Source organism: Oncorhynchus gorbuscha, linkage group LG14 (assembly GCF_021184085.1).
Source record: "Oncorhynchus gorbuscha isolate QuinsamMale2020 ecotype Even-year linkage group LG14, OgorEven_v1.0, whole genome shotgun sequence".
NCBI classification, from domain to species: domain Eukaryota; kingdom Metazoa; phylum Chordata; class Actinopteri; order Salmoniformes; family Salmonidae; genus Oncorhynchus; species Oncorhynchus gorbuscha.
Window position 1 is genome coordinate 65040745 of NC_060186.1, and position 27500 is coordinate 65068244.

At 47.1% G+C, this 27500-nt stretch overlaps 1 pseudogene; it reads left to right on the forward strand.

Annotated features, from left to right (window-relative positions):
• The window catches only part of LOC123995289, a 131113-nt pseudogene that overhangs the window by 65034 nt on the left and 38579 nt on the right, over nt 1-27500 (forward strand).

Consider the following 27500-nt stretch of genomic DNA (forward strand, 5'->3'; position numbering starts at 1 on the left):
ACAGAGGAGAGCAGTCTCAGTTGAATGACTAGTCTTGAAACCTGACTGATTTGGATCAAGAAGGTCATTCAGAGAGAGATAGCAGGAGAGCTGGCCAAGGACGGCACGTTCAAGAGTTTTGGAGAGAAAAGAAAGAAGGGATACTGGTCTGTAATTGTTGACATCGGAGGGATCGAGTGTAGGTTTTTTCAGAAGGGGTGCAACTCTCGCTCTCTTGAAGACGGAAGGGACGTAGCCAGCGGTCAGGGATGAGTTGATGAGCGAGGTGAGGTAAGGGAGAAGGTCTCCGGAAATGGTCTGGAGAAGAGAGGAGGGGATAGGGTCAAGCGGGCAGGTTGTTGGGCGGCCGGCCGCCACAAGACGCGAGATTTCATCTGGAGAGAGAGGGAGAAAGAGGTCAGAGCACAGGGTAGGGCAGTGTGAGCAGAACCAGCGGTGTCGTTTGACTTAGCAAACGAGGATCGGATGTCGTCGACCTTCTTTTCAAAATGGTTGACGAAGTCATCTGCAGAGAGGGAGGAGGGGGGGAGGGGGAGGAGGATTCAGGAGGGAGGAGAAGGTGGCAAAGAGCTTCCTAGGGTTAGAGGCAGATGCTTGGAATTTAGCGTGGTAGAAAGTGGCTTTAGCAGCAGAGACAGAGGAGGAAAATGTAGAGAGGAGGGAGTGAAAGGATGCCAGGTCCGCAGGGAGGCGAGTTTTCCTCCATTTCCGCTCGGCTGCCCGGAGCCCTGTTCTGTGAGCTCGCAATGAGTCATCGAGCCACGGAGCGGGAGGGGAGGACCGAGCCGGCCTAGTTCAGGGTTAATAGTTCCAGGGTTAATAGTTCCAGGGTTAATAGTTCCAGGGTTAATAGTTCCAGGGTTAATAGTTCAGGGTTAATAGTTCCAGGGTTAATAGTCCAGGGTTAATAGTTCCAGGGTTAATAGTTCAGTGTTAATAGTTCCAGGGTTAATAGTTCCAGGGTTAATAGTCCAGGGTTAATAGTTCCAGGGTTAATAGTCCAGGGTTAATAGTCCAGGGTTAATAGTTCCAGGGTTAATAGTTCAGGGTTAATAGTTCCAGGGTTAATAGTTCCAGGGTTAATAGTCCAGGGTTAATAGTTCAGGGTTAATAGTCCAGGGTTAATAGTCCAGTGTTAATAGTTCCAGGGTTAATAGTTCCAGGGTTAATAGTTCCAGGGTTAATAGTTCCAGGGTTAATAGTTCCAGGGTTAATAGTCCAGGGTTAATAGTTCCAGGGTTAATAGTTCCATGGTTAATAGTTCAGGGTTAATAGTTCAGGGTTAATAGTTCCAGGGTTAATAGTTCCAGGGTTAATAGTCCAGGGTTAATAGTCCAGGGTTAATAGTTCAGGGTTAATAGTTCCAGGGTTAATAGTTCCAGGGTTAATAGTTCCAGGGTTAATAGTTCCAGGGTTAATAGTTCAGGGTTAATAGTTCCACGGTTAATAGTTCAGGGTTAATAGTTCCAGGGTTAATAGTTCAGGGTTAATAGTTCAGGGTTAATAGTTCAAGGTTAATAGTTCCAGGGTTAATAGTTCCAGGGTTAATAGTTCCAGGGTTAATAGTTCCAGGGTTAATAGTCCAGGGTTAATAGTTCCAGGGTTAATAGTTCCAGGGTTAATAGTTCCAGGGTTAATAGTCCAGGGTTAATAATCCAGGGTTAATAGTTCCAGGGTTAATAGTTCCAGGGTTAATAGTCCAGGGTTAATAGTTCAGGGTTAATAGTTCAGGGTTAATAGTTCCAGGGTTAATAGTTCCAGGGTTAATAGTTCCAGGGTTAATAGTTCAGGGTTAATAGTTCCAGGGTTAATAGTCCAGGGTTAATAGTCCAGGGTTAATAGTCCAGGGTTAATAGTTCAGGGTTAATAGTTCAGGGTTAATAGTCCAGGGTTAATAGTTCAGGGTTAATAGTCCAGGGTTAATAGTTCCAGGGTTAATAGTCCAGGGTTAATAGTTTAGGGTTAATAGTCCAGGGTTAATAGTTCCAGGGTTAATAGTTCAGGGTTAATAGTTCAGGGTTAATAGTTCCAGGGTTAATAGTTCCAGGGTTAATAGTTCAGGGTTAATAGTTCCAGGGTTAATAGTTCAGGGTTAATAGTTCCAGGGTTAATAGTTCAGGGTTAATAGTTCAGGGTTAATAGTTCCAGGGTTAATAGTTCCAGGGTTAATAGTTCCAGGGTTAATAGTCCAGGGTTAATATTTCAGGGTTAATAGTTCCAGGGTTAATAGTTCCAGGGTTAATAGTCCAGGGTTAATAGTTCCAGGGTTAATAGTTCAGTGTTAATAGTTCCAGGGTTAATAGTTCCAGGGTTAATAGTCCAGGGTTAATAGTTCCAGGGTTAATAGTTCAGGGTTAATAGTTCCAGGGTTAATAGTTCCAGGGTTAATAGTCCAGGGTTAATAGTTCAGGGTTAATAGTCCAGGGTTAATAGTCCAGTGTTAATAGTTCCAGGGTTAATAGTTCCAGGGTTAATAGTTCCAGGGTTAATAGTTCCAGGGTTAATAGTTCCAGGGTTAATAGTCCAGGGTTAATAGTTCCAGGGTTAATAGTTCCAGGGTTAATAGTTCAGGGTTAATAGTTCCAGGGTTAATAGTTCCAGGGTTAATAGTCCAGGGTTAATAGTCCAGGGTTAATAGTTCAGGGTTAATAGTTCCAGGGTTAATAGTTCCAGGGTTAATAGTTCCAGGGTTAATAGTTCCAGGGTTAATAGTTCAGGGTTAATAGTTCCACGGTTAATAGTTCAGGGTTAATAGTTCCAGGGTTAATAGTTCAGGGTTAATAGTTCAGGGTTAATAGTTCAAGGTTAATAGTTCCAGGGTTAATAGTTCCAGGGTTAATAGTTCCAGGGTTAATAGTTCCAGGGTTAATAGTCCAGGGTTAATAGTTCCAGGGTTAATAGTTCCAGGGTTAATAGTTCCAGGGTTAATAGTCCAGGGTTAATAATCCAGGGTTAATAGTTCCAGGGTTAATAGTTCCAGGGTTAATAGTCCAGGGTTAATAGTTCAGGGTTAATAGTTCAGGGTTAATAGTTCCAGGGTTAATAGTTCCAGGGTTAATAGTTCCAGGGTTAATAGTTCAGGGTTAATAGTTCCAGGGTTAATAGTCCAGGGTTAATAGTCCAGGGTTAATAGTCCAGGGTTAATAGTTCAGGGTTAATAGTTCAGGGTTAATAGTCCAGGGTTAATAGTTCAGGGTTAATAGTCCAGGGTTAATAGTTCCAGGGTTAATAGTCCAGGGTTAATAGTTTAGGGTTAATAGTCCAGGGTTAATAGTTCCAGGGTTAATAGTTCAGGGTTAATAGTCCAGGGTTAATAGTTCCAGGGTTAATAGTTCCAGGGTTAATAGTTCAGGGTTAATAGTTCCAGGGTTAATAGTTCAGGGTTAATAGTTCCAGGGTTAATAGTTCAGGGTTAATAGTTCAGGGTTAATAGTTCCAGGGTTAATAGTTCCAGGGTTAATAGTTCCAGGGTTAATAGTCCAGGGTTAATATTTCAGGGTTAATAGTTCCAGGGTTAATAGTTCCAGGGTTAATAGTCCAGGGTTAATAGTTCCAGGGTTAATAGTTCAGTGTTAATAGTTCCAGGGTTAATAGTTCCAGGGTTAATAGTCCAGGGTTAATAGTTCCAGGGTTAATAGTTCAGGGTTAATAGTTCCAGGGTTAATAGTTCCAGGGTTAATAGTCCAGGGTTAATAGTTCAGGGTTAATAGTCCAGGGTTAATAGTCCAGTGTTAATAGTTCCAGGGTTAATAGTTCCAGGGTTAATAGTTCCAGGGTTAATAGTTCCAGGGTTAATAGTTCCAGGGTTAATAGTCCAGGGTTAATAGTTCCAGGGTTAATAGTTCCAGGGTTAATAGTTCAGGGTTAATAGTTCCAGGGTTAATAGTTCAGGGTTAATAGTTCCAGGGTTAATAGTTCCAGGGTTAATAGTTCCAGGGTTAATAGTTCAGGGTTAATAGTTCAGGGTTAATAGTTCAGGGTTAATAGTTCAGGGTTAATAGTTCCAGGGTTAATAGTCCAGGGTTAATAGTTCAAGGTTAATAGTTCCAGGGTTAATAGTTCCAGGGTTAATAGTTCCAGGGTTAATATTCCAGGGTTAATAGTTCCAGGGTTAATAGTTCCAGGGTTAATAGTCCAGGGTTAATAATCCAGGGTTAATAGTTCAGGGTTAATAGTTCCAGGGTTAATAGTTCCAGGGTTAATAGTTCCAGGGTTAATAGTCCAGGGTTAATATTTCAGGGTTAATAGTTCCAGGGTTAATAGTTCCAGGGTTAATAGTCCAGGGTTAATAGTTCCAGGGTTAATAGTTCAGTGTTAATAGTTCCAGGGTTAATAGTCCAGGGTTAATAGTTCCAGGGTTAATAGTCCAGGGTTAATAGTTCCAGGGTTAATAGTTCAGGGTTAATAGTTCCAGGGTTAATAGTTCCAGGGTTAATAGTCCAGGGTTAATAGTTCAGGGTTAATAGTCCAGGGTTAATAGTCCAGTGTTAATAGTTCCAGGGTTAATAGTTCCAGGGTTAATAGTTCCAGGGTTAATAGTTCCAGGGTTAATAGTTCCAGGGTTAATAGTCCAGGGTTAATAGTTCCAGGGTTAATAGTTCCAGGGTTAATAGTTCAGGGTTAATAGTTCAGGGTTAATAGTTCCAGGGTTAATAGTTCAGGGTTAATAGTTCCAGGGTTAATAGTTCCAGGGTTAATAGTTCCAGGGTTAATAGTTCAGGGTTAATAGTTCAGGGTTAATAGTTCAGGGTTAATAGTTCAGGGTTAATAGTTCCAGGGCTAATAGTCCAGGGTTAATAGTTCAAGGTTAATAGTTCCAGGGTTAATAGTTCCAGGGTTAATAGTTCCAGGGTTAATATTCCAGGGTTAATAGTTCCAGGGTTAATAGTTCCAGGGTTAATAGTTCCAGGGTTAATAGTCCAGGGTTAATAATCCAGGGTTAATAGTTCCAGGGTTAATAGTTCCAGGGGTAATAGTTCCAGGGTTAATAGTTCAGGGTTAATAGTTCCAGGGTTAATAGTTCCAGGGTTAATAGTTCCAGGGTTAATAGTCCAGGGTTAATAGTTCCAGGGTTAATAGTTCCAGAGTTAATAGTTCCAGGGTTAATAGTCCAGGGTTAATAGTTCAGGGTTAATAGTTCAGGGTTAATAGTTCCAGGGTTAATAGTTCCAGGGTTAATAGTTCCAGGTTTAATAGTCCAGGGTTAATAGTTCCAGGGTTAATAGTTCCAGGGTTAATAGTTCCAGGGTTAATAGTCCAGGGTTAATAATCCAGGGTTAATAGTTCCAGGTTAATAGTTCCAGGGTTAATAGTTCCAGGGTTAATAGTTCCAGGGTTAATAGTCCAGGGTTAATAGTTCCAGGGTTAATAGTTCCAGGGTTAATAGTCCAGGGTTAATAGTTCAGGGTTAATAGTTCCAGGGTTAATAGTTTCAGGGTTAATAGTCCAGGGTTAATAGTTCCAGGGTTAATAGTCCAGGGTTAATAGTTCCAGGGTTAATAGTTCAGGGTTAATAGTCCAGGGTTAATAGTTCCAGGGTTCAGGGTTAATAGTTCCAGGGTTAATAGTTCCAGGGTTAATATTCCAGGGTTAATAGTTCCAGGGTTAATAGTTCCAGAGTTAATAGTTCCAGGGTTAATAGTTCCAGGGTTAATAGTTCCAGGGTTAATAGTTCCAGGGTTAATAGTTCCAGGGTTAATAGTTCCAGGTTTAATAGTCCAGGGTTAATAGTTCCAGGGTTAATAGTTCCAGGGTTAATAGTCCAGGGTTAATAGTCCAGGGTTAATAGTTCCAGGGTTAATAGTTTAATAGTTCCAGGGTTAATAGTTTAATAGTCCAGGGTTAATAGTTCCAGGGTTAATAGTTCCAGGGTTAATAGTCCAGGGTTAATAGTTCCAGGGTTAATAGTTCCAGGGTTAATAGTCCAGGGTTAATAGTTCAGGGTTAATAGTTCCAGGGTTAATAGTTTCAGGGTTAATAGTCCAGGGTTAATAGTTCAGGGTTAATAGTCCAGGGTTAATAGTTCAGGGTTAATAGTCCAGGGTTAATAGTCCAGGGTTAATAGTTCCAGGGTTAATAGTTCAGGGTTAATAGTCCAGGGTTAATAGTTCCAGGGTTAATAGTCCAGGGTTAATAGTTCCAGGGTTAATAGTTCCAGGGTTAATAGTCCAGGGTTAATAGTTCCAGGGTTAATAGTTCCAGGGTTAATAGTCCAGGGTTGATGCTGATTATTTTCTACCTGCCAGTCAATTGATCAATTAATGACATTGATTGGCCCAAGAGTTCACTCACCTGGTGATGAGAAGCAGAAGTGTTTAGGCCCTAAAGGACTGTACAACCCTGAATCCTGGGTTACTGTAATCCCTGGCCTAATGTATTGGAATTGGACTAGTGGGATGAGCTTGAGAGACAGGATGGCCCCGTCAGCATGTTTATCCATTAGTCTGTTTCTCAGTCTCTAAGGTAGTGATTCACCATATCCTGACATCTCTCCTGGCCTATTTCTCATGGCTGTTGAGGAGAGACACTTTCTATACACAACACTTGTTAAATGGCGCGTGTTCGCTCGCTACCTTTCTATCTCCCTCTATAACTATCACTTCATCTCAGATGATCACCCTGCCCCCCTCCCTTTCATCGCTCTGTCTCTCTCTCAACCTCAATTCAATTCAAGGGGCTTTATCTCTCACTTTCTCAATTTTTGTTTCCACTCACTAAGCCTCTTAGGGTCTCAGCCCCCCCTATCCTCCCCTCCACTCTCTCTCCTCTGACACAGCTCTTTCTCTCTGCCCTAGGGCTGCTCTGCTCATTTTAGCCTGGTGATGAATCAGAGGTTCAGATAGGGCTATCTCTTGTTATTCAAATTATTATGTCAAAACTCTCCCTCTCCCCACTTTCCTCCTTTTCCCATTCCTCCTCCCTTTCCCCTCTCACTCTTCATCCTCTCTCCATTCCTCCTCCCTTTCCCATCTCACTCTTCCTCCTCTCTCCATTCCTCCTCCCTTTCCCCTCTCACTCTTCCTCCTCTCTCCATTCCTCCTCCCTTTCCCCTCTCACTCTTCCTCCTCTCTCCATTCCTCCCCCCTTTCCCCTCTCACTCTTCCTCCTCTCTCCATTCCTCCCCCTTTCCCCTCTCACTCTTCCTCCTCTCTCCATTCCTCCCCCTTTCCCCTCTCACTCTTCCTCCTCTCTCCATTCCTCCCCCTTTCCCCTCTCACTCTTCCTCCTCTCTCCATTCCTCCCCCTTTCCCCTCTCACTCTTCCTCCTCTCTCCATTCCTCCCCCTTTCCCCTCTCACTCTTCCTCCTCTCTCCATTCCTCCCCCTTTCCCCTCTCACTCTTCCTCCTCTCTCCATTCCTCCCCCTTTCCCCTCTCACTCTTCCTCCTCTCTCCATTCCTCCCCCTTTCCCCTCTCACTCTTCCTCCTCTCTCCATTCCTCCCCCTTTCCCCCTTCCCCCTTATCCCCCTTCCTTACCCCTTTTCCGTCTTGTACACTGTCTCTCATTGTATCTAAACTCATTCCATACTTTTCTCCGTCTCACCTCTCCTTCCATCCTTTTCTCCGTCTCACCTCTCCTTCCATCCTTTTCTCTGTCTCACCTCTCCTTCCATCCTTTTCTCCGTCTCACCTCTCCTTCCATCCTTTTCTCCGTCCCACCTCTCCTTCCATACTTTTCTCTGTCTCACCTCTCCTTCCATCCTTTTCTCTGTCTCACATCTCCTTCCATCCTTTTCTCCATCTCACCTCCTTCCATACTTTTCTCCGTCTCACCTCTCCTTCCATACTTTTCTCCGTCTCACCTCTCCTTCCATCCTTTTCTCCGTCTCACCTCTCCTTCCATACTTTTCTCCGTCTCACCTCTCCTTCCATCCTTTTCTCTGTCTCACCTCTCCTTCCATCCTTTTCTCCGTCTCACCTCTCCTTCCATCCTTTTCTCCGTCTCACCTCTCCTTCCATCCTTTTCTCCGTCTCACCTCTCCTTCCATCCTTTTCTCCGTCTCTCCTCTCCTTCCATCCTTTTCTCCATCTCACCTCTCCTTCCATACTATTCTCTGTCTCTCCTCTCTCTGTCTGTCTCTCCTCTGTCTCTCCTCTCTGTCTCTGTCTCTCCTCTCTCTCTATCTCCTCTCTGTCTCGCCTCTCTCTCTCTCTCCTCTCTCTCTCTATCTCCTCTCTGTCTCTCCTCTCTCTCTCTATCTCCTCTCTGTCTCTCCTCTGACTCTCCTCTCTGTCTCTCCTCTGACTCTCCTCTCTGTCTCTCCTCTGACTCTCCTCTCTGTCTCTCCTCTCTGTCTCTCCTCTCTCTCTATCTCCTCTCTCTCTCTCCTCTGTCTCTCCTCTCTCTCTCTCCTCTGTCTCTCTTCTCTGTCTCTCCTCTGTCTCTCCTCTCTGTCTCTCCTCTGACTCTCCTCTCTGTCTCTCCTCTGACTCTCCTCTCTCTCTCTCCTCTGTCTCTCCTCTCTCTCTCCTCTGACTCTCCTCTCTCTCTCCTCTGTCTCTCCTCTCTCTCTCCTCTGTCTCTCCTCTCTGTCTCTCCTCTGTCTCTCCTCTCTCTCTCCTCTGTCTCTCCTCTCTCTCTCTCCTCTGTCTCTCCTCTCTGTCTCTCCTCTGACTCTCCTCTCTGTCTCTCCTCTGACTCTCCTCTCTGTCTCTCCTCTGACTCTCCTCTCTGTCTCTCCTCTCTGTCTCTGTCTCTCCTCTTTCTCTCTCTCCTCTGTCTCTCCTCTCTCTCTCCTCTGTCTCTCCTCTCTGTCTCTCCTCTGTCTCTCCTCTCTGTCTCTCCTCTGACTCTCCTCTCTGTCTCTCCTCTGACTCTCCTCTCTGTCTCTCCTCTGACTCTCCTCTCTGTCTCTCCTCTGACTCTCCTCTCTGTCTCTCCTCTCTGTCTCTCCTCTCTCTCTATCTCCTCTCTCTCTCTCCTCTGTCTCTCCTCTCTCTCTCTCCTCTGTCTCTCTTCTCTGTCTCTCCTCTGTCTCTCCTCTCTGTCTCTCCTCTCTGTCTCTCCTCTCTCTCTATCTCCTCTCTCTCTCTCCTCTGTCTCTCCTCTCTCTCTCTCCTCTGTCTCTCTTCTCTGTCTCTCCTCTGTCTCTCCTCTCTGTCTCTCCTCTGACTCTCCTCTCTGTCTCTCCTCTGACTCTCCTCTCTGTCTCTCCTCTGACTCTCCTCTCTCTCTCTCCTCTGTCTCTCCTCTCTCTCTCCTCTGACTCTCCTCTCTCTCTCCTCTGTCTCTCCTCTCTCTCTCCTCTGTCTCTCCTCTCTGTCTCTCCTCTGTCTCTCCTCTCTCTCTCCTCTGTCTCTCCTCTCTGTCTCTCCTCTGTCTCTCCTCTCTGTCTCTCCTCTGTCTCTCCTCTCTGTCTCTCCTCTGACTCTCCTCTCTGTCTCTCCTCTGTCTCTCCTCTCTGTCTCTCCTCTGACTCTCCTCTCTCTCTCCTCTGTCTCTCCTCTCTCTCTCCTCTGTCTCTCCTCTCTGTCTCTCCTCTGTCTCTCCTCTCTGTCTCTCCTCTGACTCTCCTCTCTCTCTCCTCTGTCTCTCCTCTCTCTCTCCTCTGTCTCTCCTCTCTGTCTCTCCTCTGTCTCTCCTCTCTGTCTCTCCTCTGACTCTCCTCTCTCTCTCCTCTGTCTCTCCTCTCTCTCTCCTCTGTCTCTCCTCTCTGTCTCTCCTCTGTCTCTCCTCTCTGTCTCTCCTCTGACTCTCCTCTCTCTCTCCTCTGTCTCTCCTCTCTCTCTCCTCTGTCTCTCCTCTCTGTCTCTCCTCTGACTCTCCTCTCTGTCTCTCCTCTGACTCTCCTCTCTGTCTCTCCTCTGACTCTCCTCTCTGTCTCTCCTCTGACTCTCCTCTCTGTCTCTCCTCTGACTCTCCTCTCTGTCTCTCCTCTGACTCTCCTCTCTGTCTCTCCTCTGTCTCTCCTCTCTGTCTCTCCTCTGACTCTCCTCTCTCTCTCCTCTGTCTCTCCTCTCTCTCTCTGTCTCTCCTCTCTGTCTCTCCTCTGTCTCTCCTCTCTGTCTCTCCTCTGTCTCTCCTCTCTGTCTCTCCTCTGACTCTCCTCTCTGTCTCTCCTCTGTCTCTCCTCTCTCTCTCCTCTGTCTCTCCTCTCTGTCTCTCCTCTGTCTCTCCTCTCTGTCTCTCCTCTGACTCTCCTCTCTCTCTCCTCTGTCTCTCCTCTCTCTCTCCTCTGTCTCTCCTCTCTGTCTCTCCTCTGACTCTCCTCTCTGTCTCTCCTCTGACTCTCCTCTCTGTCTCTCCTCTGACTCTCCTCTCTGACTCTCCTCTCTGTCTCTCCTCTGTCTCTTTGAGTAATATTGTACATCTCCCTCCGTGTCCCAGACTCACAGGCATAGTAAACCTATGATCTAAAAATGATCTCTGTGTGGGGGGAGGGTGAGGTGAAGAGAGAGAGCCTCAGTGGGCTGTGTTGAATACTGTCAGATAGGAAGGAGGCAGGCCCAAACTGGACACACACACATATTTCTACCAGTAGCAGCAGAATCTGGTCTAGCACTGTATATGGCTAATTTGATTTATGCTATTAATGCTACACTAAGTAAGAAGGTTGGGTTGTTGTCTCCTTTAGAATATCCAACTCCTTTACATCTTGTGATTACAGCCTTTTCAATCAGTCACATGATTACAGCTGGATTGGTCTTATAATGCAGGTATGCAGTGCTTCATCCTGTTCCTGTTACTTTGTTATAGCCTATTTAAGTCAAACAAAATGGTGGCATTGGTTGATTAACTGATGTTCAAGTTCTCCCGATTGACTCTTGAGTATCTCTGCCTCTGTGATGGTGTCTGATGACAGCAGTAAGGGTTAGGGTTCATATTGATCAACTGATTGATTGATTAAAGTGATGGACTAAGTTTTTCTCTTCCTGTTTCAGTGAGCAGAGTATCTGCCAGGCGAGAGCCTCCGTCATGGTGTATGATGACAGGGTCAGGGTTACGACTTGATAGACCAACCGACAGATCAATCGATTGATTAAATGATGAACTAATAGTTTCTCTCCTCCTGTTTCAGTGAGCAGAGTATCTGCCAGGCGCGAGCTTCTGTCATGGTGTATGATGACAGCAGTAAGAAATGGGTTCCCATTAAGCCAGGCCAGCAGGGCTTCAGCCGCATCAACATCTACCACAACACTGCCAACAACACCTTCCGCGTGGTGGGAGTCAAACTACAAGACCAGCAGGTAGAGGTACACAGACACACACACACACACACACACACACACACACACACACACACACACACACACACACACACACACACACACACACACACACACACACACACACACACACACACACACACACACACACACACACACACACACACACACACATTGATCTGAAATGGCCTTGAAAGTAACGATTGACTCTGTCCATCTCTCCGCTCCATCTCTTACGTCCAGGTGGTGATCAACTACTCCATAGTGAAGGGGCTGAAGTATAACCAGGCCACGCCCACCTTCCACCAGTGGCGTGATGCCCGTCAGGTCTACGGACTCAACTTTGCCAGCAAGGAGGAAGCCGCCACCTTCTCCAATGCCATGCTGTTCGCTCTCAATGTCCTCAGCACTCAGGACGGAGGTGAGAGAGAGAGTGTGTGTGTGAGGGAAGTGGGGTGTCTGTGTACCTCTACCTGCTGGTCTTGTAGTTTGACTCCCACCACGCGGAAGGTGTTGTTGGCAGTGTTGTGGTAGATGTTGATGCGGCTGAAGCCCTGCTGGCCTGGCTTAATGGGAACCCATTTCTTACTGCTGTCATCATACACCATGACAGAAGCTAGCGCCTGAATGCCCTGAATTGAAATTGTGGACATTAACCCTAAAATGGCGACAGGTCAGGAGGTGATCTACTATGTTGTGGATAATGCAGGTGAATCAGAGTAGTGGGGCTCTCTGTCTGTTGGTCCATATTTACTGTCCGGTCATTCTGTTAGAGTCTATCCTCAAAACCAACCCCATTGTTCTCTCTATGTTCACCTAGTTATCTCTCTCATTCTATGTACACCTAGTTCTCTCTCTCATTCTATGTTCACCCACAGAATGTTTTCTCTCTCACTCTCTCTTCAATCACAGCAGGTTCGCCCAGTCATTACAGTAACAGTAGTCCTCTCTTCCCAGTCATTACAGTAACAGGAGTCGTCTCTACTCAGTCATTACAGTAACAGGAGTCGTCTCTACTCAGTCATTACAGTAACAATAGTCCTCTCTTCCCAGTCATTACAGTAACAGGAGTCGTCTCTACTCAGTCATTACAGTAACAGTGGAGTCCTCTCTTCCCAGTCATTATAGTAACAGTGGAGTCCTCTCTTCCCAGTCATTACAATAACAGTAGAGTCCTCTCTTCCCAGTCATTACAGTAACAGGAGTCGTCTCTACTCAGTCATTACAGTAACAGTGGAGTCCTCTCTTCCCAGTCATTACAGTAACAGTGGAGTCCTCTCTTCCCAGTCATTACAATAACAGTAGAGTCCTCTCTTCCCAGTCATTACAGTAACAGGAGTCCTCTCTACTCAGTCATTACAGTAACAGTGGAGTCCTCTCTTCCCAGTCATTACAGTAACAGTAGTCCTCTCTTCCCAGTCATTATAGTAACAGTAGTCCTCTCTTCCCAGTCATTACAGTAACAGTAGTCCTCTCTTCCCAGTCATTACAGTAACAGTAGTCCTCTCTTCCCAGTCATTACAGTAACAGTAATCCTCTCTTCCCTGGCATTACAGTAACAGTAGTCATCTCTTCCCTGGCATTACAGTAACAGTAGTCCTCTCTTCCCAGTCATTACAGTAACAGTAGTCCTCTCTTCCCTGGCATTACAGTAACAGTAGTCCTCTCTTCCCAGTCATTACAGTAACAGTAGTCCTCTCTTCCCAGTCATTACAGTAACAGTAGTCCTCTATTCCCAGTCATTACAGTAACAGTAGTCCTCTCTTCCCAGTCATTACAGTAACAGTAGAGTCCTCTCTTCCCAGTCATTACAGTAACAGTAGAGTCCTCTCTTCCCAGTCATTACAGTAACAGTAGAGTCCTCTCTTCCCAGTCATTACAGTAACAGTAGTCCTCTCTTCCCAGTCATTACAGTAACAGTGGAGTCCTCTCTTCCCAGTCATTACAGTAACAGTAGAGTCCTCTCTTCCCAGTCATTACAGTAACAGTAGTCCTCTCTTCCCAGTCATTACAGTAACAGTAGAGTCCTCTCTTCCCAGTCATTACAGTAACAGTAGAGTCCTCTCTTCCCAGTCATTACAGTAACAGTAGAGTCCTCTCTTCCCAGTCATTACAGTAACAGTAGTCCTCTCTTCCCAGTCATTACAGTAACAGTAGAGTCCTCTCTTCCCAGTCATTACAGTAACAGTGGAGTCCTCTCTTCCCAGTCATTACAGTAACAGTAGTCCTCTCTTCCCAGTCATTACAGTAACAGTAGAGTCCTCTCTTCCCAGTCATTACAGTAACAGTGGAGTCCTCTCTTCCCAGTCATTACAGTAACAGTAGAGTCCTCTCTTCCCAGTCATTACAGTAACAGTAGAGTCCTCTCTTCCCAGTCATTACAGTAACAGTAGTCCTCTCTTCCCAGTCATTACAGTAACAGTAGTCCTCTCTTCCCAGTCATTACAGTAACAGTAGTCCTCTCTTCCTAGTCATTACAGTAACAGTAGTCCTCTCTTCCCAGTCATTACAGTAACAGTAGTCCTCTCTTCCCAGTCATTACAGTAACAGTAGTCCTCTCTTCCCAGTCATTACAGTAACAGTAGTCCTCTCTTCCCAGTCATTACAGTAACAGTGGAGTCCTCTCTTCCCAGTCATTACAGTAACAGTAGTCCTCTCTCCCCAGTCATTACAGTAACAGTAGTCCTCTCTTCCCAGTCATTACAGTAACAGTAGAGTCCTCTCTTCCCAGTCATTACAGTAACAGTAGTCCTCTCTTCCCAGTCATTACAGTAACAGTAGAGTCCTCTCTTCCCAGTCATTACAGTAACAGTAGAGTCCTCTCTTCCCAGTCATTACAGTAACAGTAGTCCTCTCTTCCCAGTCATTGCAGTAACAGTAGTCCTCTCTTCCCAGTCATTACAGTAACAGTAGTCCTCTCTTCCCAGGCATTACAGTAACAGTAGTCCTCTCTTCCCAGTCATTGCAGTAACAGTAGTCCTCTCTTGCCAGTCATTACAGTAACAGTAGTCCTCTCTTCCCTGGCATTACAGTAACAGTAGTCCTCTCTTCCCAGTCATTACAGTAACAGTAGTCCTCTCTTCCCAGTCATTACAGTAACAGTAATCCTCTATTCCCAGTCATTACAGTAACAGTAGTCCTCTCTTCCCAGTCATTACAGTAACAGTAGAGTCCTTTCTTCCCAGTCATTACAGTAACAGTAGAGTCCTCTCTTCCCAGTCATTACAGTAACAGTAGAGTCCTCTCTTCCCAGTCATTACAGTAACAGTAGTCCTCTCTGCCCAGTCATTACAGTAACAGTGGAGTCCTCTCTTCCCAGTCGTTACAGTAACAGTAGAGTCCTCTCTTCCCAGTCATTACAGTAACAGTAGTCCTCTCTTCCCAGTCATTACAGTAACAGTAGAGTCCTCTCTTCCCAGTCATTACAGTAACAGTAGAGTCCTCTCTTCCCAGTCATTACAGTAACAGTAGAGTCCTCTCTTCCCAGTCATTACAGTAACAGTAGTCCTCTCTTCCCAGTCATTACAGTAACAGTAGAGTCCTCTCTTCCCAGTCATTACAGTAACAGTGGAGTCCTCTCTTCCCAGTCATTACAGTAACAGTAGTCCTCTCTTCCCAGTCATTACAGTAACAGTGGAGTCCTCTCTTCCCAGTCATTACAGTAACAGTAGAGTCCTCTCTTCACAGTCATTACAGTAACAGTAGAGTCCTCTCTTCCCAGTCATTACAGTAACAGTAGTCCTCTCTTCCCAGTCATTACAGTAACAGTAGTCCTCTCTTCCCAGTCATTACAGTAACAGTAGTCCTCTCTTCCTAGTCATTACAGTAACAGTAGTCCTCTCTTCCTAGTCATTACAGTAACAGTAGTCCTCTCTTCCCAGTCATTACAGTAACAGTAGTCCTCTCTTCCCAGTCATTACAGTAACAGTGGAGTCCTCTCTTCCCAGTCATTACAGTAACAGTAGTCCTCTCTTCCCAGTCATTACAGTAACAGTAGAGTCCTCTCTTCCCAGTCATTACAGTAACAGTAGAGTCCTCTCTTCCCAGTCATTACAGTAACAGTAGAGTCCTCTCTTCCCAGTCATTACAGTAACAGTAGTCCTCTCTTCCCAGTCATTACAGTAACAGTGGAGTCCTCTCTTCCCAGTCATTACAGTAACAGTAGAGTCCTCTCTTCCCAGTCATTACAGTAACAGTAGTCCTCTCTTCCCAGTCATTACAGTAACAGTAGAGTCCTCTCTTCCCAGTCATTACAGTAACAGTAGAGTCCTCTCTTCCCAGTCATTACAGTAACAGTAGACATTTACATTTACATTACATTTAAGTCATTTAGCAGACGCTCTTATCCAGAGCGACTTACAAATTGGTGCATTCACCTTATGACATCCAGTGGGACAGTCACTTAACAATAGTGCATCTAAAACTTAGGGGGGTGGGGTGAGAGGGATTACTTAACCTATCCTAGGTATTCCTTAAAGAGGTGGGGTTTCAGGTGTCTCCGGAAGGTGGTGATTGACTCCGCTGTCCTGGCGTCGTGAGGGAGTTTGTTCCACCATTGGGGGGCCAGGGCAGCGAACAGTTTTGACTGGGCTGAGCGGGAGCTGTACTTCCTCAGTGGTAGGGAGGCGAGCAGGCCAGAGGTGGATGAACGCAGTGCCCTTGTTTGGGTGTAGGGCCTGATCAGAGCCTGGAGGTACTGAGGTGCCGTTCCCCTCACAGCTCCGTAGGCAAGCACCATGGTCTTGTAGCGGATGCGAGCTTCAACTGGAAGCCAGTGGAGAGAACGGAGGAGCGGGGTGACGTGAGAGAGAACTTGGGAAGGTTGAACACCAGACGGGCTGCGGCGTTCTGGATGAGTTGAAGGGGTTTAATGGCACAGGCAGGGAGCCCAGCCAACAGCGAGTTGCAGTAATCCAGACGGGAGATGACAAGTGCCTGGATTAGGACCTGCGCCGCTTCCTGTGTGAGGCAGGGTCGTACTCTGCGGATGTTGTAGAGCATGAACCTACAGGAACGGGCCACCGCCTTGATGTTAGTTGAGAACGACAGGGTGTTGTCCAGGATCACGCCAAGGTTCTTGGTGCTCTGGGAGGAGGACACAATGGAGTTGTCAACCGTGATGGCGAGATCATGGAACGGGCAGTCCTTCCCGGGAGGAAGAGCAGCTCAGTCTTGCCGAGGTTCAGCTTGAGGTGGTGATCCGTCATCCACACTGATATGTCTGCCAGACATGCAGAGATGCGATTCGCCACCTGGTCATCAGAAGGGGAAAGGAGAAGATTAATTGTGTGTCGTCTGCATAGCAATGATAGGAGAGACCATGTGAGGTTATGACAGAGCCAAGTGACTTGGTGTATAGCGAGAATAGGAGAGGGCCAAGAACAGAGCCCTGGGGGACACCAGTGGTGAGAGCGCGTGGTGAGGAGACAGATTCTCGCCACGCCACCTGGTAGGAGCGACCTGTCAGGTAGGACGCAATCCAAGCGTGAGCCGCGCCGGAGATGCCCAACTCGGAGAGGGTGGAGAGGAGGATCTGATGGTTCACAGTATCGAAGGCAGCCGATAGATCTAGAAGGATGAGAGCAGAGGAGAGAGAGTTAGCTTTAGCAGTGCGGAGCGCCTCCGTGATACAGAGGAGAGCAGTCTCAGTTGAATGACTAGTCTTGAAACCTGACTGATTTGGATCAAGAAGGTCATTCAGAGAGAGATAGCGGGAGAGCTGGCCAAGGACGGCACGTTCAAGAGTTTTGGAGAGAAAAGAAAGAAGGGATACTGGTCTGTAATTGTTGACATCGGAGGGATCGAGTGTAGGTTTTTTCAGAAGGGGTGCAACTCTCGCTCTCTTGAAGACGGAAGGGACGTAGCCAACGGTCAGGGATGAGTTGATGAGCGAGGTGAGGTAAGGGAGAAGGTCTCCGGAAATGGTCTGGAGAAGAGAGGAGGGGATAGGGTCAAGCGGGCAGGTTGTTGGGCGGCCGGCCGTCACAAGACGCGAGATTTCATCTGGAGAGAGAGGGGAGAAAGAGGTCAGAGCACAGGGTAGGGCAGTGTGAGCAGAACCAGCGGTGTCGTTTGACTTAGCAAACGAGGATCGGATGTCGTCGACCTTCTTTTCAAAATGGTCGACGAAGTCATCTGCAGAGAGGGAGGAGGGGGGGAGGGGGCGGAGGATTCAGGAGGGAGGAGAAGGTGGCAAAGAGCTTCCTAGGGTTAGAGGCAGATGCTTGGAATTTAGCGTGGTAGAAAGTGGCTTTAGCAGCAGAGACAGAGGAGGAAAATGTAGAGAGGAGGGAGTGAAAGGATGCCAGGTCCGCAGGGAGGCGAGTTTTCCTCCATTTCCGCTCGGCTGCCCGGAGCCCTGTTCTGTGAGCTCGCAATGAGTCATCGAGCCACGGAGCGGGAGGGGAGGACCGAGCCGGCCTGGAGGATAGGGGACATAGAGAGTCAAGGGATGCAGAGAGGGAGGAGAGGAGGGTTGAGGAGGCAGAATCAGGAGATAGGTGGGAGAAGGTTTGAGCGGAGGGAAGAGATGATAGGATGGAAGAGGAGAGAGTAGCGGGGGAGAGAGAGCGAAGGTTGGGACGGCGCGATACCATCCGAGTAGGGGCAGTGTGGGAGGTGTTGGATGAGAGCGAGAGGGAAAAGGATACAAGGCAGTGGTCGGAGACTTGGAGGGGAGTTGCAGTGAGGTTAGTGGAAGAACAGCATCTAGTAAAGATGAGGTCGAGCGTATTGCCTGCCTTGTGAGTAGGGGGAAGGTGAGAGGGTGAGGTCAAAAGAGGAGAGGAGTGGAAAGAAGGAGGCAGAGAGGAAAGAGTCAAAGGTAGACGTGGGGAGGTTAAAGTCGCCCAGAACTGTGAGAGGTGAGCCGTCCTCAGGAAAGGAGCTTATCAAGGCATCAAGCTCATTGATGAACTCTCCGAGGGAACCTGGAGGGCGATAAATGATAAGGATGTTAAGCTTGAAAGGGCTAGTAACTGTGACAGCATGGAATTCAAAGGAGGCGATAGACAGATGGGTAAGGGGAGAAAGAGAGAATGACCACTTGGGAGAGATGAGGATCCCGGTGCCACCACCCCGCTGACCAGATGCTCTCGGGGTGTGCGAGAACACGTGGGCGGACGAAGAGAGAGCAGTAGGAGTAGCAGTGTTGTCTGTGGTGATCCATGTTTCCGTCAGTGCCAAGAAGTCGAGGGACTGGAGGGAGGCATAGGCTGAGATGAACTCTGCCTTGTTGACCGCAGATTGGCAGTTCCAGAGGCTACCGGAGACCTGGAACTCCACGTGGGTCGTGCGCGCTGGGACCACCAGAGTAGAGTCCTCTCTTCCCAGTCATTACAGTAACAGTAGTCCTCTCTTCCCAGTCATTACAGTAACAGTAGAGTCCTCTCTTCCCAGTCATTACAGTAACAGTAGTCCTCTCTTCCCAGTCATTCATTACAGTAACAGTAGAGTCCTCTCTTCCCAGTCATTACAGTAACAGTAGTCCTCTTACAGTAACAGTAGTCCTCTCTTCCCAGTCATTACAGTAACAGTGGAGTCCTCTCTTCCCAGTCATTACAGTAACAGTAGTCCTCTCTTCCCAGTCATTACAGTAACAGTAGTCCTCTCTTCCCAGTCATTACAGTAACAGTGGAGTCCTCTCTTCCCAGTCATTACAGTAACAGTAGTCCTCTCTTCCCAGTCATTACAGTAACAGTAGTCCTCTCTTCCCAGTCATTCATTACAGTAACAGTAGAGTCCTCTCTTCCCAGTCATTACAGTAACAGTAGTCCTCTCTTCCCAGTCATTACAGTAACAGTAGAGTCCTCTCTTCCCAGTCATTACAGTAACAGTAGAGTCCTCTCTTCCCAGTCATTACAGTAACAGTAGTCCTCTCTTCCCAGTCATTGCAGTAACAGTAGTCCTCTCTTCCCAGTCATTACAGTAACAGTAGTCCTCTCTTCCCAGTCATTACAGTAACAGTAGTCCTCTCTTCCCAGTCATTGCAGTAACAGTAGTCCTCTCTTGCCAGTCATTACAGTAACAGTAGTCCTCTCTTCCCTGGCATTACAGTAACAGTAGTCCTCTCTTCCCAGTCATTACAGTAACAGTAGTCCTCTCTTCCCAGTCATTACAGTAACAGTAATCCTCTATTCCCAGTCATTACAGTAACAGTAGTCCTCTCTTCCCAGTCATTACAGTAACAGTAGAGTCCTTTCTTCCCAGTCATTACAGTAACAGTAGAGTCCTCTCTTCCCAGTCATTACAGTAACAGTAGAGTCCTCTCTTCCCAGTCATTACAGTAACAGTAGTCCTCTCTTCCCAGTCATTACAGTAACAGTGGAGTCCTCTCTTCCCAGTCGTTACAGTAACAGTAGAGTCCTCTCTTCCCAGTCATTACAGTAACAGTAGTCCTCTCTTCCCAGTCATTACAGTAACAGTAGAGTCCTCTCTTCCCAGTCATTACAGTAACAGTAGAGTCCTCTCTTCCCAGTCATTACAGTAACAGTAGAGTCCTCTCTTCCCAGTCATTACAGTAACAGTAGTCCTCACTTCCCAGTCATTACAGTAACAGTAGAGTCCTCTCTTCCCAGTCATTACAGTAACAGTGGAGTCCTCTCTTCCCAGTCATTACAGTAACAGTAGAGTCCTCTCTTCCCAGTCATTACAGTAACAGTAGAGTCCTCTCTTCCCAGTCATTACAGTAACAGTAGTCCTCTCTTCCCAGTCATTACAGTAACAGTAGTCCTCTCTTCCCAGTCATTACAGTAACAGTAGTCCTCTCTTCCTAGTCATTACAGTAACAGTAGTCCTCTCTTCCCAGTCATTACAGTAACAGTAGTCCTCTCTTCCCAGTCATTACAGTAACAGTAGTCCTCTCTTCCCAGTCATTACAGTAACAGTGGAGTCCTCTCTTCCCAGTCATTACAGTAACAGTAGTCCTCTCTTCCCAGTCATTACAGTAACAGTAGTCCTCTCTTCCCAGTCATTACAGTAACAGTAGAGTCCTCTCTTCCCAGTCATTACAGTAACAGTAGTCCTCTCTTCCCAGTCATTACAGTAACAGTAGAGTCCTCTCTTCCCAGTCATTACAGTAACAGTAGAGTCCTCTCTTCCCAGTCATTACAGTAGCAGTAGTCCTCTCTTCCCAGTCATTGCAGTAACAGTAGTCCTCTCTTCCCAGTCATTACAGTAACAGTAGTCCTCTCTTCCCAGTCATTACAGTAACAGTAGTCCTCTCTTCCCAGTCATTGCAGTAACAGTAGTCCTCTCTTGCCAGTCATTACAGTAACAGTAGTCCTCTCTTCCAAGTCATTACAGTAACAGTAGTCCTCTCTTCCCAGTCATTAGTGTAACAGTGGAGTCCTCTCTTCCCAGTCATTACAGTAACAGTAGTCCTCTCTTCCCAGTCATTACAGTAACAGTAGTCCTCTCTTCCCAGTCATTACAGTAACAGTAGAGTCCTCTCTTCCCAGTCATTACAGTAACAGTAGAGTCCTCTCTTCCCAGTCATTACAGTAACAGTGGAGTCCTCTCTTCCCAGTCATTACAGTAACAGTAGAGTCCTCTCTTCCCAGTCATTACAGTAACAGTAGTCCTCTCTTCCCAGTCATTTCAATAGCAGTGTGTTCATTTTGTTTTTCCCCATCTTCACTCTCCTCTTTTAATTAAAATGAGTCATTGAATAGTTCTCCCCAGGGCCCATTCTTCCAGTTCTGTTCTTTATATCTGACTAATAAACACACACGCATGCGCACACAGGCCGCACGCACAACTCAAATCACAGAAACACGTCACACACTGCATATGGGAAAATCTCAGAGGTCCACACACACACACACACACGCACGCACGCACGCACGCACGCACACACACACACACACACACACACACACACACACACACACACACACACACACACACACACTGCCTGAGGTGACTGCGGCAGAGATCAAATTAACAGTGTGTTTTTGTTTGCTTAGCAGATGCCATGATGTCAAGGGATAGACACCCTCTCTTCTGTAGTGCTTGTTAATGATTATACAAACACACAGACACACACACTCACTACCTCTCTCACACACATTCACACACACACACACTCACTACCTCTCTCACACACATTCACACACACACACTCGCTACCTCTCTCACACACAGACACACACACACACACACACACTCACTACCTCTCTCTCTCTCACACACAGACACACACACACTCACTACCTCTCTCACACACATTCACACACACACACACTCACTACCTCTCTCACACACAGACACACACACACACTCACTACCTCTCTCACACACAGACACACACACACACACACTCACTACCTCTCTCACACACATTCACACACACACACACTCACTACCTCTCTCACACACATTCACACACACACACTCGCTACCTCTCTCACACACAGACACACACACACACACACACACACTCACTACCTCTCTCACACACAGACACACACACACTCACTACCTCTCTCACACACATTCACACACACACACACTCACTACCTCTCTCACACACAGACACACACACACACACACACACACTCACTACCTCTCTCACACACAGACACACACACACTCACTACCTCTCTCACACACAGACACACACACACACACACTCACTACCTCTCTCACACACATTCACACAATTCACACACACTATGAAGAAAAGGAAACATGCGACAGACTGTTGAAGTGTCATTTCGTTTAAGCTTGTATGAAGTGGCAATATACCACTGACTGAACTGCCAAAGAGCAGGTCCCATGTGATGAGCTCTAAGAGGATTAGATAGCTGTGCTGTAAGGTATATGGTAATAGCCATATTGGTTACACCTATTCAAACCTCCTCCATCAATACAGGTGTTGATGGAGTAGGCCGGGGTGTAGGGATTAGGTTTCAGTATCGTGTTTAGGGTGTCAGGGGTTAATTTGGAATTGGGCCTGAGCTTCACAGCACCTCACCTTACCACTCACTATTCCTCACGTCTGCTCCCTGATGTTCTGGAGGCCTGGGGCCTCATTTATCAAAGGTGCGTATCTCTGCGCAAATCTTAGATCATGCGCACGCTCAACTTCTAGTGGTTGATCAACTGTATTGGAAGCAAATATTGTTATTTTGGTGGAAATGGAGGTGTTTGAATCCCGGGAATTATAATAATGGTAGGCTAATGAAAATTTGAATGATTAAACAGATGCATTTGCCATTAATTAGTAGATCGCATAGCATCATGTCACCAAACAAAATGATTTTGTTTTTATTACATAGACCTAAATCAATGTCATGTTTCAGGGTGTGTCTCTCCTTTTCTGACATGACTGGTAAATAGACTTGTAGCCTGTGTCAAATCAAATCAAATCAAATGTATTTACATAGCCCTTCGTACATCAGCTGATATCTCAAAGTGCTGTACAGAAACCCAGTCTAAAACCCCAAACAGCAAGCAATGCAGGTGTAGAAGCACGGTGGCTAGGAAAAACTCCCTAGAAAGGCAAAAATCTAGGAAGAAACCTAGAGAGGAACCAGGCTATGTGGGGTGGCCAGTCCTCTTCTGGCTGTGCCGGGTGGAGATTATAACAGAACATGGCCAAAATGTTCAAATGTTCATAAATCACCAGCATGGTCAAATAATAATAAGGCAGAACAGTTGAAACTGGAGCAGCAGCACGGCCAGGTGGACTGGGAACAGCAAGGAGTCATCATGTCAGGTAGTCCTGAGGCATGGTCCTAGGGCTCAGGTCCTCCGAGAAAGAAAGAGAGAAAGAGAGAATTAGAGAGAGCACACTAAAATTCACACAGGACACCGAATAGGACAGGAGAAGTACTCCAGATATAACAAACTGACCCTAGCCCCCCGACACAAACTACTGCAGCATAAATACTGGAGGCTGGAGGCTGAGACAGGAGGGGTCAGGAGACACTGTCAGTATGTCAGTATGTCAGTATGGGTAGACTACAGTATTACTGTTCAATAGAAGCTGGACATAGTAACCTGTTTCAGGACACAATCATGCATTGATAGACAAAATATTGAACAACAATTCATCTTTTGCAGAGAATTGCAGGCTGAATGGCAGCATTTACTCTTAAATCGTTCAATAGACAATCAATCAATCTTACAGAATGCGCTGGCAGTGTTTAGCACTCGCTATAGGCGGCATGCATTTTTAGTTCAAAAAAGTAGCTGAAAAAGATTAAAACATTCTGCCCACACCTGGGCAGAAATGTAATCAAATTTGATATTCCGCTTTCTTTTAGAAACGGACATGGCCCAGTTCCAACATTTCCAAATCATGGCCTACAGCAAATGAGGGTGTTTTTGTTAGCATAAAAGGTGGATGGAGGGCGTTTTCCAGGCTGGGTTGTAGCGCGCCTTAACCACTGCACAAGTATAATATGGCTCAGACTTATCAATGAAAACATGCCTATATGTTGCGTGCGACAGTTTGTTAAATCACAATAATTTCTGCCGCATGCGAATCCTAGAATCTCAACGTATGCCCGGATTTAGTAAGACATTTGCACACAATTGACAAATGAGGCCCCCTTCCTGATCTCAGTGACCCCTGGTGTTCTGCAGGCCTAGTGTAGACAGCCTCCCTGATCTCAATGACCCCTGGAGTTCTGGAGGCCTGGTGTAGACAGCCTCCCTGATCTCAGTGACCCCTGGTGGAGACAGCCTCCCTGATCTCAGTGACCCCTGGTGTTCTGGAGGCCTGGTGTAGACCGCCTCCCTGATGTCAGTGACCCCTGGTGTAGACAGCCTCCCTGATCTCAGTGACCCCTGGTGTTCTGGGGGCCTGGTGTAGACAGCCTCCCTGATCTCAGTGACCCCTGGTGTTCTGGAGGCCTGGTGTAGACAGCCTCCCTGATCTCAGTGACCCCTGGTGTAGACAGCCTCCCTGATCTCAGTGACCCCTGGTGTTCTGGGGGCCTGGTGTAGACAGCCTCCCTGATCTCAGTGACCCCTGGTGTTCTGGAGGCCTGGTGTAGACCGCCTCCCTGATGTCAGTGACCCCTGGTGTAGACAGCCTCCCTGATCTCAGTGACCCCTGGTGTTCTGGGGGCCTGGTGTAGACAGCCTCCCTGATCTCAGTGACCCCTGGTGTTCTGGAGGCCTGGTGTAGACAGCCTCCCTGATCTCAGTGACCCCTGGTGTTCTGGAGGCCTGGTGTAGACAGCCTCCCTGATCTCAGTGACCCCTGGTGTAGACAGCCTCCCTGATCTCAATGACCCCTGGTGTAGTCAGCCTCCCTGATCTCAGTGACCCCTGGTGTAGACAGCCTCCCTGATCTCAGTGACCCCTGGTGTAGACAGCCTCCCTGATCTCAGTGACCCCTGGTGTTCTGGAGGCCTAGTGTAGACAGCCTCCCTGATCTCAGTGACCCCTGGTGTAGACAGCCTCCCTGATCTCAATGACCCCTGGTGTAGACAGCCTCCCTGATCTCAGTGACCCCTGGTGTAGACAGCCTCCCTGATCTCAGTGACCCCTGGTGTAGACAGCCTCCCTGATCTCAATGACCCCTGGTGTAGACAGCCTCCCTAATCTCAGTGACCCCTGGTGTAGACAGCCTCCCTGATCTTAGTGACCCCTGGTGTAGACAGCCTCCCTGATCTCAATGACCCCTGGTGTAGACAGCCTCCCTGATCTCAATGACCCCTGGTGTTCTGGATGTCTATGGATCCACCCAGCTCGTCTCTCTGTCTTCAGTCTTCTGGAAGCTTGTTAAAGATGAACTACCCTGCACTCTCCTGCTGCTGCTTAGTGTTGTAGGTTACTGGGGATGACACTGGAGACGAGGGGGAGGTATGGGGGAGGCAGAGGGGAGGTATCTGGACAGGTGTGAGAGACAGAGGAGGAGGAGATGGAGGAGAGAGGGCGAACTATGGTGAGCAGAGAGTGGGTCTGCCAGTGCTTCTGTGTCTGCCACAGCCAATTCTTCCTCTTTAATATGTCCTGAAGGTACTACTGCTGGCTATCTCTCACACTCTCACTGGATTGTCTGTTTGTGTGTCTGTGTTATAAATATGTCATAGAATGTATGTGTGATGTGTATATATGTGTTTAACAGACAGACAGACAGACAGACAGACAGACAGACAGACAGACAGACAGACAGACAGACAGACAGACAGACAGACAGACAGACAGACAGACAGACAGACAGACAGACAGACAGACAGACAGACAGACAGACAGACAGACAGACAGACAGACAGACAGACAGACAGACAGACAGACAGACAGACAGACAGACAGACAGACAGACAGACAGACAGACAGACAGACAGACAGACAGACAGACAGCTGGCTGTTGTGAATACTGTTGATATGTTATGGTTGGTTGACCGGAGTTGAGTGGATTTTCATTATGTTGATGGTTGTGTTAGGATGTAAACTGTTGAGTAGTGGTTCCCCTTGTTCTGCAAGGGCCGCGGCTTCAAGGTCTCAGAGCGAGTGAAGTGTGTGTGTGTGATTAAAAACTCATTATCAAAGATGATGTAGCAGTATGGAGACTCTGTCTGGTCAGTAGCAGTATGGAGACTCTGTCTGGTCAGTAGTAGTATAGAGACTCTGTCTGGTCAGTAGCAGTATGGAGACTCTGTCTGGTCAGTAGCAGTATGGAGACTCTGTCTGGTCAGTAGCAGTATGGAGACTCTGTCTGGTCAGTAGCAGTATGGAGACTCTGTCTGGTCAGTAGCAGTATGGAGACTCTGTCTGGTCAGTAGTAGTATAGAGACTCTGTCTGGTCAGTAGCAGTATGGAGACTCTGTCTGGTCAGTAGTAGTATGGAGACTCTGTCTGGTCAGTAGTAGTATGGAGACTCTGTCTGGTCAGTAGCAGTATGGAGACTCTGTCTGGTCAGTAGTAGTATGGAGACTCTGTCTGGTCAGTAGCAGTATGGAGACTCTGTCTGGTCAGTAGTAGTATGGAGACTCTGTCTGGTCAGTAGTAGTATAGAGACTCTGTCTGGTCAGTAGCAGTATGGAGACTCTGTCTGGTCAGTAGTAGTATGGAGACTCTGTCTGGTCAGTAGCAGTATGGAGACTCTGTCTGGTCAGTAGTAGTATGGAGACTCTGTCTGGTCAGTAGCAGTATAGAGACTCTGTCTGGTCAGTAGCAGTATGGAGACTCTGTCTGGTCAGTAGCAGTATGGAGACTCTGTCTGGTCAGTAGTAGTATGGAGACTCTGTCTGGTCAGTAGCAGTATGGAGACTCTGTCTGGTCAGTAGCAGTATGGAGACTCTGTCTGGTCAGTAGTAGTATGGAGACTCTGTCTGGTCAGTAGTAGTATGGAGACTCTGTCTGGTCAGTAGCAGTATGGAGACTCTGTCTGGCCAGTAGCAGTATGGAGACTCTGTCTGGTCAGTAGCAGTATGGAGACTCTGTCTGGTCAGTAGCAGTATGGAGACTCTGTCTGGTCAGTAGCAGTATGGAGACTCTGTCTGGTCAGTAGCAGTATGGAGACTCTGTCTGGTCAGTAGCAGTATGGAGACTCTGTCTGGTCAGTAGCAGTATGGAGACTCTGTCTGGTCAGTAGCAGTATGGAGACTCTGTCTGGTCAGTAGCAGTATGGAGACTCTGTCTGGCCAGTAGCAGTATGGAGACTCTGTCTGGTCAGTAGTAGTATGGAGACTCTGTCTGGTCAGTAGCAGTATGGAGACTCTGTCTGGTCAGTAGCAGTATGGAGACTCTGTCTGGTCAGTAGCAGTATGGAGACTCTGTCTGGCCAGTAGCAGTATGGAGACTCTGTCTGGTCAGCAGCAGTATGGAGACTCTGTCTGGTCAGTAGCAGTATGGAGACTCTGTCTGGTCAGTAGCAGTATGGAGACTCTGTCTGGTCAGTAGCAGTATGGAGACTCTGTCTGGCCAGTAGCAGTATGGAGACTCTGTCTGGCCAGTAGCAGTATGGAGACTCTGTCTGGCCAGTAGCAGTATGGAGACTCTGTCTGGTCAGTAGCAGTATGGAGACTCTGTCTGGTCAGTAGCAGTATGGAGACTCTGTCTGGCCAGTAGCAGTATGGAGACTCTGTCTGGCCAGTAGCAGTATGGAGACTCTGTCTGGTCAGTAGCAGTATGGAGACTCTGTCTGGTCAGTAGCAGTATGGAGACTCTGTCTGGTCAGTAGCAGTATAGAGATTTTGTCTGGCCAGTAGCAGTATGGAGACTCTGTCTGGTCAGTAGCAGTATGGAGACTCTGTCTGGTCAGTAGCAGTATGGAGACTCTGTCTGGTCAGTAGCAGTATAGAGATTTTGTCTGGCCAGTAGCAGTATGGAGACTCTGTCTGGTCAGTAGCAGTATGGAGACTCTGTCTGGTCAG